The sequence below is a fragment of the Alosa sapidissima genome, chromosome 12, assembly GCF_018492685.1.
Source record: "Alosa sapidissima isolate fAloSap1 chromosome 12, fAloSap1.pri, whole genome shotgun sequence".
NCBI lineage: Eukaryota > Metazoa > Chordata > Actinopteri > Clupeiformes > Clupeidae > Alosa > Alosa sapidissima.
The window spans coordinates 7,794,085-7,813,082 of NC_055968.1; the positions used below are offsets into that span (position 1 = coordinate 7,794,085).

An 18,998-nucleotide genomic window follows, 5' to 3' on the forward strand; every position below is an offset into this window, starting at 1 on the left:
CCGGCTCAGTACCTCCCAGCACTGCCCCCGACATTTCTAATGTCCCTGAATGTTACCATGGCCTCCGAGAGGTGTTCAACAAGACCAAAGCCACATCTCTGCCCCCACACCGTCCGTACGACTGTGCCATTGATCTCCTCCCTGGGACTGCTCCACCCAAAGGTCACCTCTACTCACTATCCCCTCCTGAAAGAAAAACTATGGAGGATTACATCAGGGACTCCCTGGCAGCTGGACTCATCCGCCCGTCTTCCTCTCCTGCTGGTGCCGGGTTCTTCTTCGTGGGAAAGAAAGATGGTTCTCTTCGCCCCTGCATTGATTATCGAGGTCTGAATGATGTCACAGTGAAGAACCGGTACCCTCTGCCTTTACTCACCTCTGCTTTTGAGTTGCTCCAGGGATCCACTATTTTCACCAAACTGGACCTTAGAAATGCTTACCACCTAGTGCGAGTAAGGGAGGGTGACGAGTGGAAGACTGCATTCAACACCCACACCGGCCATTATGAGTACCTGGTAATGCCATTTGGTCTCACCAACGCCCCAGCGGTATTCCAGGCGCTGGTGAATGATGTGCTGCGGGACCTGCTGAATAAATTCGTCTTCGTGTACCTGGACGACATCTTAATTTTCTCCAGAACTCTGTCCGAACACACCCGTCATGTCCAGCTGGTTCTTCGGCGGCTCCTGGAGAACTCGCTCTATGTCAAAGCGGAGAAATGCGAGTTCCATGCTCAGACTGTGTCATTCCTGGGATACATCGTCGCTGAAGGCAATATCCAGATGGACCCCGCAAAGGTCTCGGCAGTTACCTCCTGGCCAGTTCCGGGGAATAGGAAGATGTTGCAGCAATTCCTCGGTTTTGCCAACTACAGCTCCGTCGCCGCTCCCCTCACAGCTCTGACCAGCATCAAACACCCCTTTTTCTGGACCCCAGGGGCCAACACAGCCTTTCATACCCTCAAGGCCCGGTTCACCACTGCCCCCATCCTCCAGATGCCGGATTCAGACCGGCAGTTCGTTGTCGAGGTGGATGCCTCAGACGTGGGAGTCGGGGCCATACTCTCTCAACGGGCAGAGGAGGACAACAAGTTGCACCCCTGTGCATTTTTCTCTCGCCGGCTTTCACCTGCAGAGCGCAATTATGATGTTGGAAACCGTGAGCTGTTGGCTGTCAAGCTTGCCCTGGAGGAGTGGCGTCACTGGCTGGAGGGGTCCACAGTTCCGTTCCTGGTCTGGACCGATCACAAAAACCTCGAATACATCCGCAATGCCAAACGTCTTAACCCCAGACAGTCCCGCTGGGCCTTGTTTTTCACCAGATTCAACTTCACCCTGTCATACCGCCCAGGTTCTCGGAACACCAAGCCGGACGCTCTCTCCCGTCAGTTTCATAAGGATGACGCCCCTTCCCAGGAACCTGCATCAATTCTGCCCGATCCCTGCGTCGTAGCTGCCCTGACCTGGGATATCGAGGAGGAAATTCAAGAGGCCCTCCGTGACCATCCCAGTCCCAGTGCATGCCCAGACGGTCGTCTCTTCGTCCCAGAGAATTTGAGGTCCCGGGTCATACAGTGGGGACACAACTCCCGCCTTGCCTGCCACCCGGGCTCCGCCCGCACCTGCCATCTCCTTGCCCAGCGCTTCTGGTGGTCTTCTTTGAGAAGGGATGTCCGAGAATTTGTCCGTGCCTGCCCCACCTGCAATCAGAACAAGTCCTCCACTCGGCCCCCCGCTGGTTTACTCCAGCCCTTGCCTGTGCCCACACAACCCTGGTCCCACGTCTCCTTGGACTTTGTAACTGGCCTCCCACCATCAGGTGGGATGACGGTCATTCTCACTGTGGTTGACCGGTTCAGCAAGATGGCACACTTCATTCCCCTCCCTAAACTGCCATCTGCCAGAGAGACTGCCCAGGCTGTTCTTGATCATGTCTTCCGTCTACACGGGCTGCCCAGGGATGTTGTCTCTGACCGAGGCCCGCAATTCACCTCTACATTCTGGAAGGAGTTCTGCCGTCTTCTAGGGGCCACAGTGAGTCTCACCTCTGGGTTCCACCCCCAGTCCAATGGTCAATCCGAGCGGGCAAACCAGGAGCTGGAGAAGGCGCTGCGGTGCATGGTTTCTCGCAAACCCCAGGCTTGGGCACAACAACTGATGTGGATAGAGTATGCTCACAACTCCCTCACCTGCTCTGCCACTGGTATGTCACCTTTCCAGTGTGTGTATGGCTACCAGCCCCCCCTGTTCCCCAGCCAGGAAGGAGATGTGTCCTGCCCGTCTGCCCTCGCCTATGCCCGCCGTTGCCGTCGTACCTGGTCACAAGCTCGTGCCACGCTACTCAAGTCAGCTGTCAGCTATGCCACTGGGGCTAACCGCCGAAGATCGCCAGCACCCGCCTACCGTGTTGGCCAGAAGGTGTGGCTGTCAGCCAAGGATCTCCCACTGCGGGTGGAATCGCGTAAACTGGCACCTCGATTCCTCGGCCCGTTCCCTATCCAGAGGGTCATCAGCCCAACCGCAGTCCGGCTCCAGTTGCCAACCTCCATGAGGGTGCACCCTACTTTCCATGTTTCGAAAGTCAAGCCGACGCATGAAAGCCCACTGGTCCCCGTGCCGCTTCCTCCTCCTCCTCCTCGCCTCGTTGACGGTGGGCTGGTGTACACCGTTCGACGCCTGCTTCGGTCCAGACGGCGAGGTAGGGGCCTCCAGTATCTCGTCGACTGGGAGGGCTATGGACCTGAGGAGAGAACCTGGGTGCCAGCCAGTCGGATTGTGGACCGGACACTCATCGCCGACTTCCACCGTCTGCATCCTGATCAACCTGCAATCCGTAGGGGCCGCCCCAGAGGGGTCCCTAACCGTCCTGCCCGCCCGGCTTCCTGTCCTGTGCCTGACCCTGACCCTGTCTCGGTACCTGTCCCGTCTTCTGTCCACGACCCTCCAGCTCCCTCCGAGGATGAGGAGGTTCACTCGGACCGCTCGGAGGAATTCTAGCCCTCCACCGGCTCCCCTCCGCCCTCCCGACGTGGTGTCACTCTTGGGGACTTCTGGGGCCGTCCCTTAGGGGGGGGGTTCTGTCATGAGCTCTCTCTCTGCCTGGTAACACGTGCTGATTGAAGTCTGATGACCTCCACCTGTTCCTGCTCTGCTCTGCCTCACCCTCGTTAACCTACCAGCTGCACTGCATTCACCACTCATCATGTCCTGTATATAAAGCCTTGCTTTTCAGTCCACACTTGTCAGATCGTCTGCAACCAGCACCAGTTACCTGCCTGTTTTGGAAAACGCCTCTGACTCTTTGCCTGTGATCCCAGACCCGCTCGACTACTTCTGTGTTCTCCAGCCCCGGTAATCTTGACCTGCCTTCCGTCCCTCTTCTACGAATACCGCCTAGTCCTTGACTGTACTGCTGCTTCGTTTCAATTGCTGTTGTGTGTGTGCTTCCCCCAGGACTTCCCGGATCATCCAGCTCCTGCCATCGCTGTTCGGCTACTGGGGGAACACACACACGCAGACTCTTGGAACTCCTGTACCCCCCCCGGAACCCCCTTAACCCCCAACCCTTAAATAAACTTTTGAACGTGACGCTTTTGTGGTCCTCGTCCTGTTTGGTGTCTGACAGAACTGCCTTATCTAAACAGGATTAGGGTCATTTTGATTGGCCATTCCCGGAGAGGGTGTTGGCCAGATACTGAGCATTGCTGGATTTGTGTTTGTTTGTAATGCTCTGTGTAGAGAGTGTGTTGTTCCTAAAGTCACACATTGTCTCAATCTATTAATCTGTAAAAACCTGCCGTTTTCTGATGAAAATACAATACACAGGCCTACTGAATTAAGATGGTTGTGAATGACTATTTACAGTAAATAAATAATTAAATTAACTAAAATGATCATGTCTAAATAATAATCATAACAAAGTAAAAATAATTATTCAGAAAACGAAAGTAACATAATCGAAGCATTTCAAATGAAGATAGAGAGCAGCTGCATGTTATCTCACATATCCATATACATATACATATATATTATACATATACATATATAAATATATATATATATATATATATATATATATATACATATATATATATGGATCTTCCTCTACGAAATTGGCCGTGGTTTGACATAGTCCTGAGAGAACCCCATTATTGTGATTAGCCTTAACAGTGCCAGACAGCAGTCAGCGCCAGAGCCGTCTCACACCAGACAGAAGTGCTTCATCAAGGGCGCCCCGCGCCAGCTAAGCTGCCCACATCACACTGTCCGTGAGTGAGAGTGTCACCAGGGGTCGAGCCAAAGGTTCAAGGGAGCCAGTGCTGGACAGGGGCCCTGGATGTGGCCAGGAAATGTGCATTTTTTAGATTCAACTAAAAGGGTCCTCAACATCTGGATACATTCCCCACACAAAGCTTATACTACATTCCCCACCAAAGGGTCTTAAAAATCTTCAAAAAAAATGTTTTAAGTCGATACAAAAAGGTTGATCATAAAGAACAAATCTTCAAAATGGCCTCCAATTAGCAGAGGACTAAAGCAAGAGGGGTCATGAAGCTGCCTGAATTGGGGCAAGAGCAACCTGAGTCGATACAGCAGCGCCTCTTCTGCTGACCACAGCTAAAGACTGATGGGTGGCTGGAAGGTCCCTCAGACGACCCGTCTCAATCTCATCAGCAAAAATAATTAGGTGTCTCCCTCAGACACCCTAACTGACCTGAGCTCATAGCAGCAGCATGGCTCCTCATTCTCCTGACAAACTCATGAATTACTCGAGACGACAGAGACCAAGCCCAGCTAGGACAGGATTCCGCTCCCCTCCTCTCCTCCCCTGTCATCTCCTCTACCCCTTTCCTCTCCTCTCCTCTCCACTCTTCTCTTCTCTCTGCTCCTCTCCTCTCTTCTCTCTGTTCATCTCTTCTCCTCTCCTCTCTTCTCTCTGCTCCTCTCCTTTCTATGTGGTGAGCCTGTGTGATATATTCCCAAACAATAGCCTATAAAAGAGACAAGGCAGGCACTGGAAGGGGATCGTAAAAACACCAGAGAACAATATGGCAGTAAAGATGTAACTGCAGCTGCCCCAGATGTGCTCTGTATGTCTATGAGGATCACCCGAGGCCGGGGCAATAAGGGAAGGAGTGCAACCATCCCACCATGGGGGTAGGGTGGGGTGGGGTTGTGTGACGGCTCAAGCACAGTCATCAATGTCAGTCATTGGTCTTATGACCATGTGTTGACAGCTACTGCTTTTTTCACACCCCATACAAATAACATAGAGGTTGCTTCAGTTTGCAATAACATGATGACCATAGGAAGTACAGTAAATGCATGGGTTACACTATAGTTTATAGGCTCTTTGTTATTCGTGATTAAAAATGTTCTCTGCAGAATAAATTAACATGTGTTTGGGTGGCAAGAAAAAGCATCTTTTAGGAAAACAACCATGTACTTCTAAACCACACAATAAAGAGATACAAAAAGAGTAATGTAAACAAAAAACAAAAAACAAAAACAAGAAATGCTATCTTTTCACAGTGCCTTTAGAATCATGTTGTAGCTCTAAAAGCATTTTATACATTGACAAACAAAAACATTGTGCACCTTTAAATGTACAGACTTTTAAAAACTATATGAATTTACTTCCTTGAGGTAGAATGATGGTATACTGCAAATAGCTAAGATGGGAAAGTACCAGGACAGAAATAGTTTGATGATGTGGTGATAAATGTTTGCCAAGAGACTGTTAAATCTTTAGACTACACATGGGGTAATTATTTCACTGAATCACATAGAGAAAATTTGGAAAGTTGGACTTGGCAAAGACTGAGATTCCTAAGTAGTCCTAGCAAGTGATATAATTTTAAGAGACACTTCAACTCCATTCTTGGGAGAAACTCCTTGAATATTGATGAGTCTATTTATTAGGGGGATGTGAAAGACTACTGATTAAAGATGCCGTCATCCCTTTTAATGAGCACTACTGACCAACAGAGCATGGGTGGCCAAAGCAGTGGTACTGGGCTCGCTGGAGGTCAGCTAATTGAAAAGGGGAGGTCAAATCAGGAGCAGATGACCTAAACCACTTGATCACCATAGATTTGGAAACACAATGATCTCACTTTATATTATGTCTTTTACATACTTACTCAATGGTGAACAATAACAACACATATAGCGCTTTTCTAGACACTCAAAACACTTCACAATGAAGGGGGAACCTCACTAACTACATATACATACATACATGAACATAATATAAGATGTGTTGCAATTAAATAATGATACTTATTATATGAGTTACTGTATGAGTATGCTAAGTTTCCCTCATCACAATTGTGCTAGTAATTCTATAATAATGAGACTAATTAGCCAATACTGTGATTTTTAATAGCCACACTTCGTATCAGTACAATGTAGTGTATTATTAGTGTATTACGGTATATTTACTACCAGTATATTGAAATAACACCAGTTAGCTCACTGGTTTTAGACAGGATCTCTGTGCTGCCTCTTTTCAGTAAGTATTCAGTATATGACAAATACAACCTCTTAATGTAAAGTGTGGCCCAAAGAGCAATCTCTAAGCTGCAGCATTACCCTTTCAATTACTGTATGATCTACTTCATACCCAAGGACATGGTGACACTAGACTGCAGTGTTTCAGATTACACATCTATCAGGAACATCAGTCCAAGGTTGGAGTGATCTTGTCTTGTAATTCACCTCAACCATGATGAGGGACAAAGTCAGATGAGATTCATAGATAGAGAATGTGAGTGATGGAGGAGTTTATATACATCGACCTCCTCCAGGGCTGCTGAGGTTGGCCCAAGATGACACTGATAAGGTATGATGTTCTGATGGACTCTCAGCTGAGTGTGTGTGTGTGTGTGTGTGTGTGTGTGTGCGCATGTATGTGCATGCGTGTGTGTGTGTGTGTGTGTGTGTGTGTGTGCGCGCATGTGTGTGTGTGTGTGTGTGTGTGTGTGTGTGTGTGTGTGTGTGTGCGCGCATGTGTGTGTGTGTGTGTGTGTGTGTGTGTGTGTGTGCATGTGTGCGCATGTGTGTGTGTCTGTGTGCCAGTGTGGTCTAATCCCCTTAAGAGCAGCAGGGTGGGTGCACTACCGCGAGGCTTCGTCAGCTCTGCAATCACATTACGGGCCCATATGTGATGTCACAAGTCCCCGAGGTGAGGGGTCCCCCCCGCTGACACCCCCCTTTTCACCCACCCTGACTGCAACGCAAGCAGCATCCTGACCGCGCTCGATACGCATCAGCATTTTCCATCACGGCCTTTTCCCCTGCCGTCATCTCCCGTGCAACCACACTAGACTGGCCTCCGTAAGATGGTTAGAGAGCCCCAAGCTCAGGGGTTTTCATCCTGTGAACTGCTGGTCTGTTTATTCTCCTGGTTCACCAAAGGTGGACAGAGTATAGCGGTGTGAGCAGGGGTCTTTATATTGGAAACACAGGCCTCTCCCAAGCAAACCATAAGTTCAGAGAGAGAGCAGTGCATTACAGTAATACTTCGGCATGCTCTGCTGAAACCGCACACATGTGAACAAGCTGCAGGAGGTCTGCCTGACAGACTGGGAGACTACGAATATGACATTATGGTGGAACAGGAACTTATTGTTGTGGGCTGTCGGCAAGGAGACAATACCCCCAACACAAACACACACACGCACACACATACACACACACAGACACACACACACACACAGAGTCCCCTGAGCAGATGCACGTGTGAACCTCTTCGCCACACAGCCTTGTGCTTCCTGTTTGGGCCAATACAGAAGCCAGCTTCCTGTTTCCTCACTTGAGCCTTTGAGATGGGGTTTGGAAGCGTCCCACAAAGCAGCACTGACTGCTCTCACACACTTCATGGGTCATGAGGACTATGTGCCCTGAGGTTTCATATTGATGTCTACCCTTCCCACTGACTAGCTGAGACCAGGGGCATCGCCAGAAATTGTGGGCCAAAACCCAATGAAAGAGTATAATCTAATATCATAATTTCACTATTTTTTATTTTTTTTCGAGTGCCATCTCTCTACTGAAGCCCCCCCAACACCCCTGGCTGAGACTAGTCCCACATATAGACCAGCTCAGGTCTCTCACATCTCAATGGGATCTAAAGACCAGGCTCAGACGGGTCTTATAATCCAGCTGTAGTGCAGAATCGGCCTCACAGGATCCTCGTGCATCAGAGGATTCTAAAAGGTTTAAACACTTTTTAATGTATTACTGTAACTGCTCAAGTGCCCTCCCTCCCAGAAAGCAGCTGGCTTCAGCACGTATCAAGGCCGGGATACATATCCAGATTCTGACCTGGCCTCACATGGGTCTGAACCATCTCGATCACAGTTTGGTGCAGTTCGAATCCTCTTGATCTCATGTGGGTCTTTATGACAGACAGGTTGCCACCAGCACGTGTGTAACCTCATCTGTCTCTAATTTCCATGGTGCTGAAGCCCTTTTTCTCTTCCAATTATTCCAATCATGAACTGTGACGTCAACGCAAGTGATTGCATCTCCCCCCTGCTCCCCCAAGAATTCCTCCACCCCCTCTCCCCTCTCCCGCCCTGTCAAACCCACATGAAGGTGGCACGCAGAGCACAGAGAGAAAGAGAGAGAGAAGGAGGGAGAGAGAGTGGGAAAGAGAGTGGGAGAGAGAGAGAGGGAGAGAGAGTGGGAGAGAGAGAGAGAGAGGGAGAGAGTGGGAGAGAGAGAGAGAGGGAGAGAGAGTGGGAAAGAGAGGGAGAGAGTGGGAGAGAGAGAGAAAGAGGGAGAGAGTGGTAGAGAGAGAGAGGGAGAGAGAGAGAGCGCATTCAGGATCTCACAGCTGCAGCCATTTACAGACACACTGACCGAAGGCTGCCTGCCAGCCCTGTTGTGCTGGGACAGTTGGAGACACCTTCACACAGCAGCCAGCTTTCAGCTGGAGCAGCAGGGCCTCTGGTCATTCACTACCATGAGGAAAAAGGACTACGGATACAATGGCGTCACACCAATCAGAGCGAGAGGCTTTTGGTGCCCACACACACACACACACACACACACACACACACAGTCAGCTGAGAAAGCGTGCTGTACACCTTCAGCATCAACAGAATCAGTGTAAAAGTTAAAATCATGAATTGTGTTCAGGTAACATGATCAGACATTTGGTGGGTTTGATTTGATTCGTTTAAGATGAGGGAGTTCAGAATACCCCCTGAGGAAGCAGGAGATGGCACGGACCAGACCAAGCCCATGAGAACACTAGTGCCCCACTGAAGAATGTGCCTGTACAGTGATGTCATTGTTCCAGACTGGTGAGCAGATCCCTGCTGTTTGTGTGTGTGTGTGTGTGTGTGAGAGTGTGTGTGTGTGTGTGTGTGTGTGTGTGTGTGTGTGTGTGTGTGTGTGTGTGTGTGTGTGTGTGTGTGTGTGAGAGAGAGAGAGAGTGTGGGAGGTCTGGAGTGGCACACAAATGCTTCTGGTGCTAATGAGCGGAACAGATGAGGGGAAACTCACCATGGCCCTGCACATGGTGTGTGTATGTGTATGTATATATGTTTGTGTGCTTGTATGTGTGTGTGTGTGTATATGTGTGTGTGTGTGTACTGTACTGTACTGGATGTATTCTGTATAGAATGCATGTGTTGTATTTGCAGTACAGATGTGTGTGTGTGTGTGTGTGTGTGTGTGTGTGTGTGTGTGTGTGTGTGTATTAATGATGTATGAACTATGCTATGTAACATAAATGTGTCTGTGAGTGTAAAACCATCACAGCAGCTGTCAGATGTAATACAATGTTTACAATGTATACAAACTTTTATTCGTGTGCATATTCATACATTAGTCCTGCATGCCATGGACTGTGATGCTGAGGACCAGACTGGATATTGACAAACCTAACTTCGTGAAAGGGCTGTGAGAGCCAACTGATTAAAGATGGCGTCATCTCCTTTAATGAGCCTATTGACTAGAGTCTGTAGACGAGTTAAATCAGTGTTATTGGCTCGGTCTCAAATTAAAAAGTAAAAAAAAAAGAAGAAGAAGAAGAAGAAGCAGACTTGTATTGCTCAAGACTGACCCTCTCCCTCCTAATCTCTCTCTGCGTTGAACACCATGGCACCATGGTGCATCTCCCAGGTTGTGCAATCCAGCAGGGGAGTGGGACCTCCTCCCTACGGCCCTGGCTCTGAATCACAGCATGCCGGGCATAGTTGGTGCTTGGTGCTAAGGGTGGAGGATGCTAACTATACGCTCTCTCCGGATGCCTCTGCTACTCCTGACTCACGTTCACCAGATAGCGTTAGAAGAGCAGCTGTTTAGAGCGCAGTAAACACCACTGAGACAGCCCCCCCCCCTGAACACACACACACACACAGACACACACACACACACACACACACATAGACACACACACATACACGCACATACACACAAACAAACACGCGCACACAGACACACACACACCGATTCGCTGGATACTGTTGCGTCCTTCACTGCACCTCTCCACCTCATTGCAGTGTTTATTCACAGCTAAGCTAATTGTGCGGAGCCCCCTTCATATCTTTCAAACACGGCATCACGGTGTTGAGTGCTGCAGCTGTTGTTATTTGTTTGGTTTATTTCCTAGCATTTTAGTAAAAGCACAGCTCGCTTGGGTGTCCCTTGATTAAAGGAACCGGCTGTGGTGATGCCGTGTCACAACCGTGATGGAAAAGCAAACGGATCAGGCATAACTTTTCTTAGTCTGACCTACATGGGAACAGCTCAGTCTCCTACTCAAAACAGGAAAGCTCAGAAACTCAATATCAAAACATTGGTTACGAGATCCCTCTGGTCTGCAGTGACAAGCAAAAGGACAACGTCTCAGGACTTTATGCTTGAACTCCTTGACTTTTCCCTGCTAGCCTGCATGTATTTCAAAATTATCTCTATCTGAAATCACAGCTCAGGCTATTCAATGACATTTTATTTTACCATCATGAACAACTGTTCTTCAAGAGGACAACACCATTCCTGCATATTGCCCAACGTCATCTCTGAGAGCTACAAGGAGATTAGGCCCACTACATAGGAATCCTTGTATCACCCACCCGTCAGCATGCAATCCAAAATAAAATAGATGAGAAGGAAAATCTGCTTTGTGTGTGAGTAACACACACAGCTGAGTGTCAAGAGGCCAACGTTTCAGCACAGAGTTCCTGATTAAGACATCCAAAGGAATGCAAGACTGAAGCTGACCAACACTTCACTGTGCACATTTTTGTAATGGTGATTCACTGGTGAAAGCCCACTTGTTTAAATCTAACACAGTAATATTAGGAACATTTGAGTGTCTTTTGAAGTAACTGAACAGAACCTCAGAGATCATCACTTTTTGCTTTGTAAGTAAAAGTGAAGACTGTGTAGGATGCCATTATCTCAAGTCAAAAGTGCAAGCATAACCTCAGATTCGGATTCCTCCTTGATCATCACCTTGTACGTCTCACTTAGCGAGATGAAAAATCCAAACTGGAGTTCAGGTAGCAGCTAGGAGCACAGAGACGCTGATGGTGCAAAACTGGAGTCATTGGAAGGACATTCACTAATCTACTGCACCAGTGCCACTGGTGTAGACTGGTCTCTCCCGAACAACTGGCCCACAACTGTCAATATCACAAATTGAATTTAGAACATTTAATGAATAGTCTCCTTGCTCAGCCCTCTGCAGCAACACAGAATTAGATTATGACTTCCCATAAACAAATGGCAGGCCCAATTCACAATTATGTACTTCATGTAAAAAATACCTTTCAATAGTATACATCATTGTATATTACATAATAAAATTGGAATTGAATCAGAATTGAATCTAAGAGTGTAATATGTGGACTTTGGATCTTTGGATTATTTTGATGTTACTGAATCATACTCTGGAAAAGTGTGTGTTCTGGAACCTCCTCCATACTTCTCCTCGTTCTGTATCATACCACAAGAGGGGCAGCCTATATGTTAGAACCTGCTGTGTTCTTAACTCAAGGGAACATATGCCGCCTTCATGATCTGTGGAACTATAGGCACCCCTCGCCACGTGAAAAGCTCACATGCTGTTGCGCTATGACGCGGTTGATGCCTGACCCTCCCCTCCCCAAGCTGAGGTGCAAACAACACCACGTCTAACCCCGTCATTCATGTGCCCTGGAGTATGAACAATCGATGTGATTTTTTTCATCCGTCTGATGATGTGCGTACTAAGCCCACTCAGGCTGAGCGTGACTCTGTATGAGGGAGGTGGAGAGGGGCACAGCTGCCCCCCCCGCCCAGGGGTCAGTAGAAAGTGAGAATCCCCGTTATTACGCTGCATGACTGAACTTATGAGAGTACATGTGAGAAAGCCGCATAAGCGACAGTGTTTTTTTTCCAGTGCACCTAAGTGCTTATGGAGCCTCACATAGAGACTCGATACAAAATAATGCTTGATCAATAAAATAGTCATTTAAAACTGAACACAATGGGAATAAGTCAGAAACCAAACCAACAAAAGTACAGTAGGCTAACCTACCTCCCAAAACAATATGTTTGTCTAGAATAACAATGCTCTTACACAGTAGCACACAGTCCACCCAACTCTCATGTTGATGCTACTCGAACATTTTTGTGGACGTGCATGTGTTTACAGATCCCTGCTATAAATCACTTAGATCAGAGCTCGCAGGTGTCCTCTGGGAAACTTCTGAATTGACTCCTTTGTGTTTGTGCAATAACGGTCATCGTCAAAATAAATTAAACACTAAGTTGCCTGCTACTTCACTAAAGTTTCACCCAACTAAATGAGACAGATCACACCGCAACCCACGCCCGTGGAATACAGCAGCAACGATAGCACTCCATAGAAAATGACTCATCTTACCGTTGGTCCTTATGAAGATGCAGGTGAAGGGGGGCAGTAAAGTTGTCCAAATTTCACAGTGCCAAACGCGGCATCGAGTCGTTATGCACTCGAATTGTCACTCTTCGTCTCCCAAGTCGCCCTAAATCTGTTCTGATGATTCGTTGGACAGATAGAGCCTACAGATTATCACCTCCCGGGGCGTGCGCACCTCCGCGCGTTACGGAAGCTCGAGCTGATGTTTGAAATGCAACTCGCTGGCTCATGCTTTCACTAGAGCGCGTGTCCGTCAAGGAGATGCTGCATAGACGTAGCTATTAGACATTCCATTCCAGCTCCCGTGGTCTTGCCCTGCAAACAGGCTCTGTGAAACATAACAAGAACGTTTATATTTACGACCAGGGTCACCTTCAGAAAGATAAACTTTGCTATCCCTCAACCCTGTGCCTTTTTGAAGTTGCCGGAACGTCAACTCGAAACTACTCGTTTAACTTATTTTGCATATAATTAATGGCATAGATGCAAGGGTAGGTTTGGTCTTAGCTTTGGTGGGGACACATCCCCAACTCCTGTTGTCACGATATCAACATTATTGTTTCAATACCAATAGCAAGTGAAAAATCTCGATTTCGATACTTTTGTCGTCCTTTTGCGATTTTTAAAAAAAATATTTGGTTTGGGGGCCCCCACCACCTTGACGCCATCAGTAATATTGAATATTATGTGATCATTTACATCAGTGGCAATAGTCAGGGGGCTTCTGTGGTAATCATGTGGTAGGCCTAATCATGTGGTTTCTGTGGGATTGAAATGTTATTTTTTGGAGAGTGGTTGGACTGTCTTTAGAGGTCATTGAACATGGAGAAAAATTATGTCTCCATTTTTTTTTTACCTGTTTTAAACCTATTTTTGTGAATTTGTATATTTCACTATAATTAACACCATACATTTTGCCTAAATCACTGGCTATGTTGAATAAAGTTCACAAAACAGTTATTTTCATTTATACAGTTATAAGGCCATATCTGTGTATTATTTGAAATTTTAGGCTATGGTATGTTTATTTTTTCTTCACACAGGATTAGTGTGTTAGTGTGCCACAGGGACATTTTAAGTGTCAAAAGTGTGCCGTGGCACAAAAAAGGTCGAAAAACACTGGTTTAGATCATACCTTCCTAACCGTCAACAATTTGTACAGGTCCATAATAAACCATCCACCCAGATTATGGTAAAATGTGGAGTGCCTCAAGTCTCAGTACTGAGGCCCCTGTTGTTTAGCAGATGATACATAACTATACCTCTCCATAAAACCTGATGAATTAACACCGTTAGGCAAACTTGACACATGTATAAGAGATATAAAGACATGGATGACGAATAATTTCCTGCTTTTGAACTCAGATAAAACAGAAGTCATGGTTTTAGGTTCTAAAAAGATGAGGGATATATATCCACATCACAGGCTACATATGGAAAATAGTTTCACATAGTGCAAGGATATATAGATTCAATTCATCATGTTTGCTATGTCATTAGATAAAATGAATGTTCAAATAAACAAGTCAAAGTCAAAGAAAATCTTTCTGGGATGAGATCATGAGATCACGATGAGATCGTATCTCGTGATGTTCATTTCTATGAGTATGGAAATGTACCATAGTTTATGTTTTATTTATTTGAATTGTGCAGGCTACATTCACAAATACATTAGCCTACATAAACAGAATAGGAACAGGAAAATGTCTCGGATCCATTGTTTATTGCGACTGCAAGATTGGTAGCCCAATTAACAATCAATGACATGATAACTTTTATTCTGTGCTTTATGCGACTGTCCAGCACACCCTTATTCAACATGACTCCTAACCTTGGTTGAACGATTACAGAAGCTAGGTTTAGCTGTGACAATATCCTTGAATTTCTTGAATTTCCCCTGGGGATCAATAAAGTATCTATCTATCTATCTATCTATCTATCTATCTATCTATCTATCTATCTATCTATATCCTGGGTAATATCCTAACAGTTAATGCTGTTTTCCACAGTAAAATCCGCATTTGAAAGCCTGGTCACCAGTTGCCAGTTTTTATGGCTAGTTACTTTGCCTATTAGACTCTGCATAATGAAAAAGCTTTGAATGTTCCTTTTCTTCTTTGGTGGCATAGCTGATCTACAAAGCACCAAAAGGGGCAAATGTGCATGCTGAAGGGCAAAGGGAATATTACAAATCTTTAAAACTGGCCTTTTAGGGTTATGTATTGGTAGACATCCCTGATAACTTATACCGACACACTCGCTCACTTTTCTGCCAGTGCATCACAAAGTGAAGTAGGCCTATGCTATGCTTTGACGCTGTTGTGCGTGTCAGATAACCCCCTTCGGTTTCAGCCAATCAAATTACAGTGTTTCTTTTACTGTCGTCCTGGCCGTCTGAATAGCACAAAGGAGTTCGCTAAAATATTGGTGGGGACATTTTTGTCATCTCAAAATATTGATTAGGACTAGTCCCTAGCGTCCCACCCTAAACCAACGCCCATGCATAGATGAACGTGCTACACACTCTAAATGCAACCTTTTATGATCAGTGATTTGGTAACAAAATGAAAAATCTAACTCGTCATGATCAATCTGAATTCATGCAACTATTAGAGAAAATATAAACTTGACACATGTAATTAAAAATGCTGCTTCAAAAAAAAAAAACTGCTTCAATGTTAACTGCCACTGTTGTGCAGGGATATGAAAATCTTTAATTATAATGCTGCTTATACTCTTTCTATTCTTTTGATGACATATAGCTGATTTATGGAGTAGACTGGAAGCCCATATAAAAAGGTGACTTCACTCAGGGCAGGGAGCCAAAGCAAACTCAGCTGTGTGTGCCTGACCATTGTTTCTGGGTAGCTCTGACCAAACCTTATCATTTCCCCTTTTCATTATTGCCAGGCCATATAATTATTCTCAACCACCATATCAAAATAATGTCTGAGTAGGAAAGCCATTTATCCAATGTAATGAAACATCATTGTGTAAATATGTGTTTCCAACTTATTCTCATTATTTTATTTATTTTCAAAACAAAACATATACAGATCTCAACGTAATTTAAGCACTTGTTGATGGGAGGACTACGGTTTTATTACTCTCACTCTTAATTGCATAATCAAATGCTTTTTCTCCTTGTTGAGACTGGTAGGTGTGATGAGGTAAAGCATTTTGGAGAGGTATTTGTCTGTGTGATGTTTCTGAGTCATAAGCACTCCACAGGGAGCGATGAGCACCCTGTTATCAGCGGATAATGGTCGTCGTTTTTCCCCTGGTTGAGAAGATGAAGCATGTCTCGGGTTTCACTTTTGATTCTCTCACACTGTCAGACGGAAAGCCACAATGATGTATAATTAGTGGGTTAGCAGGCAGGCAAGCCCTGAGAATACACTCTCTGCCTGTGATACGGTAATACAGGCTGCAAATATTTACATCTGAGAGGTGGTGGGGGTCGAGAGAGAGCAGCAGATGACACACTTGGCGCAAGTCTCTCCCTTGGCCATCAGAGCAGGAGACAAAGCAGGCTGGCCAGACGGCCCACGGACAGGTCCAAGGGGAAGCAGCACAATGAGGCCGCTCACAGAGCAGAAACCGTCAACAAATGTTGTATTGTCAGAAACATTTTTTTTTTATTGTGTTGGAGGAAGAGCCTGCACAAAGTGCAGAGACACACACACAGACAGAGGCATGTCTCAAGCCATGAGTTCAACCTGTACATAGAGCACCATAGGTTGTGTTGTGTGTAATTCTACACGATTCATTTAGTAGACGCGTTCCTCCAAAGCACACAAGTACATGGTGTAGCGAAAAACCCCGATAAGGAACTTTACTTCAGACCTCATGATAAAAGGGCCCTGTGGTTATACTGTCCTGTCAAAACAAAATCATGGGTTCTTCTTTAAAGGACAGTTTACTTATCTAGTTTAGTAGCTAAATCACATACTCCCCGGGACAGCTCTGTGTAATGACTTGGTATCAAACCCATAACCTACAGTGTAGGCAATCCACTTAACCTGTTGAGCTAGGAACAATAATTCAGAACATTTTAAATAAGCTAAGTGTGCTCACTTGGTATCAAAGCCATAACCTTAAGAGTTGTCATTGTACTTTACCTGTTGAGCTATAAGAACACTAATTCATACGTATGTGCAAATTACCAAAACGCATTATGTTGTTTCCCTAACATAACTGTGGGTACATGACATTTATTTATGCAGTAGGCCACTCACTATGTGTCAGAGCCTTGTGTTGTATAATTGCACATCAAGGTGTCATTTTCAAGCTTAGTGGTCAGAACACTTACCGGTATACATCCTTAGGAGGGGTCCTGTTTTAACAGTTCTAAAAATGGTTTAAAGATGGAGTGCATAATTTTTGTCACAGCTACCAATTAGGCTATGGATAGACAGATATGTTGTACATAATATAAAAATCTTTACTGTAGCCTAGTGCTTTATCAGCGCTTTCACATACTGTAGAGTGAACTGACCAAATTAGGATCTAGCCTTGTGATGTAGGCACAATCAAAGTTACTAACATCAACCTGTGACAAAATCAGTCTTCATGCACTTCAACACACTGGAAGTCCTTAAGCATATTAGGCCCACTCTGGTGAGGGGTGTGGTCTCTGTGCATTCTTCTGCCATCTGTGGTGTAGAAGGGAAGCCCCTTTCTGTTCTCTAACCCCAGACATCATTTATCACCCCAGCTCACCTGCCCCCTGTGCCTGCTGCTGCTAAGCCTCCCTTGCTTTGAAGGGGAGAGATACGAGATCTTTGGATACATGAGAACACACACACACACACACACACACACACACACACACACAATAACACTGAGAAAATGATAAATTATACTGATGATAAATTAATGTCACAATAAGGTCATTGATTTAGCAGACCTGCCTGGAACAAAGGAGGAGAACTGTTGAATGCGACTGGGCTGTTTTTCCATTGCCTTCAGCTGTGTGTGTTGAAGTTTGGCTTTATAGCCCAATTGGGTGCTGACAGGTAGACACAGTATCAACTCTCCTTTGGGAACATGGATAACAGCCATCTATTCCCCTTCATTCCAAGTAAACAAATGCATAATAAATGAGTAAGAATTGATGTACAATTGCGCAGTGAAAGCAAAATAGGCTAATTGTGTTTGACAGCGTTCTTGAGTGTAGCCCTATGATGTGCAAAAAGAGGCAGGACTGACCATGTTGCAACATTGTCCATCTCACAATTATTAATATAGGGCATTATTTTGATTTGGATTGTTGGTTCTGTAGGGTTTAAGGAAGAAGCCTGGCAGACATTAACAGGATGTGTGGCAGAGTCCCTATCCCAGCCAGATTGAGTCAGCAGATATTTATTTTACACTCTCGTAGCCAGCAAACTTGAATTTGCCTTCAGGCTACTGTTTTAAAATGTTGAATATAGTAGGCTACATACTAAACTCTACAATTTATTGAGGTGATGGTCTGCACAGGCATCTAGACTACATGATGCTATATCAGTTCAGATCTTGGCAGGGATCAGCGCTGTTTCAGCATTTTATAGCCTAGCAATGTATTTTATCGAGTAATTGTCAAAGAATCATTATACTAAAAGCAATCTGTGTGGCACTACAAGGGGAACAGTGTAATCCCACAAACCTTCATTATCATCACATAGGCTACAATTTAGCACAAATGTATATTTTGTTTTCAGAACGCCAGTTTGGCGCAAGAGCCCAGTACAATATGAAATGTAGCATGTACCGTATGTTTAAACCACATAGTGTATGTTTAAACCACAGTCAACATGAATTGTGTTCTGTGTGTGATACCAAAAACTAGTTGAGGCCAAGTCAGACCAATATACTTAGCATGTAATACCTGCCATCTTGTGGTCAAAACAGGAACACCATGCTGGGGTCTCTAGGACTTTCAACAAATGTCTTGTAGGTTAGATGTTACCATGCAAAGTGCGACCACATCACATCTGTCTCTAGTTTAGCGATATATTTAATTAAGCTACTTTGTAAGTTGTTGTTTGTTAGTCTGTTACTTGTCTGTTTTTGCCTCCCACGAAATTCTGAAGTACGAGGGTGGAGACTAATAG

At 45.5% G+C, this 18,998-nt stretch overlaps 1 protein-coding gene across 1 annotated transcript in view; it reads right to left on the minus strand.

The window, feature by feature from the left end:
* Positions 1-13,067, minus strand: part of bcar3 (BCAR3 adaptor protein, NSP family member) — an 89,665-nt gene extending 76,598 nt beyond the window's left edge. The window contains exon 1 of the mRNA XM_042056487.1: positions 12,886-13,067. The gene's annotated coding sequence lies outside the window, so the exon portion shown is untranslated. The remainder of the gene's footprint in view (positions 1-12,885) is intronic.
* Positions 13,068-18,998: the final 5,931 nt, after the last annotated feature.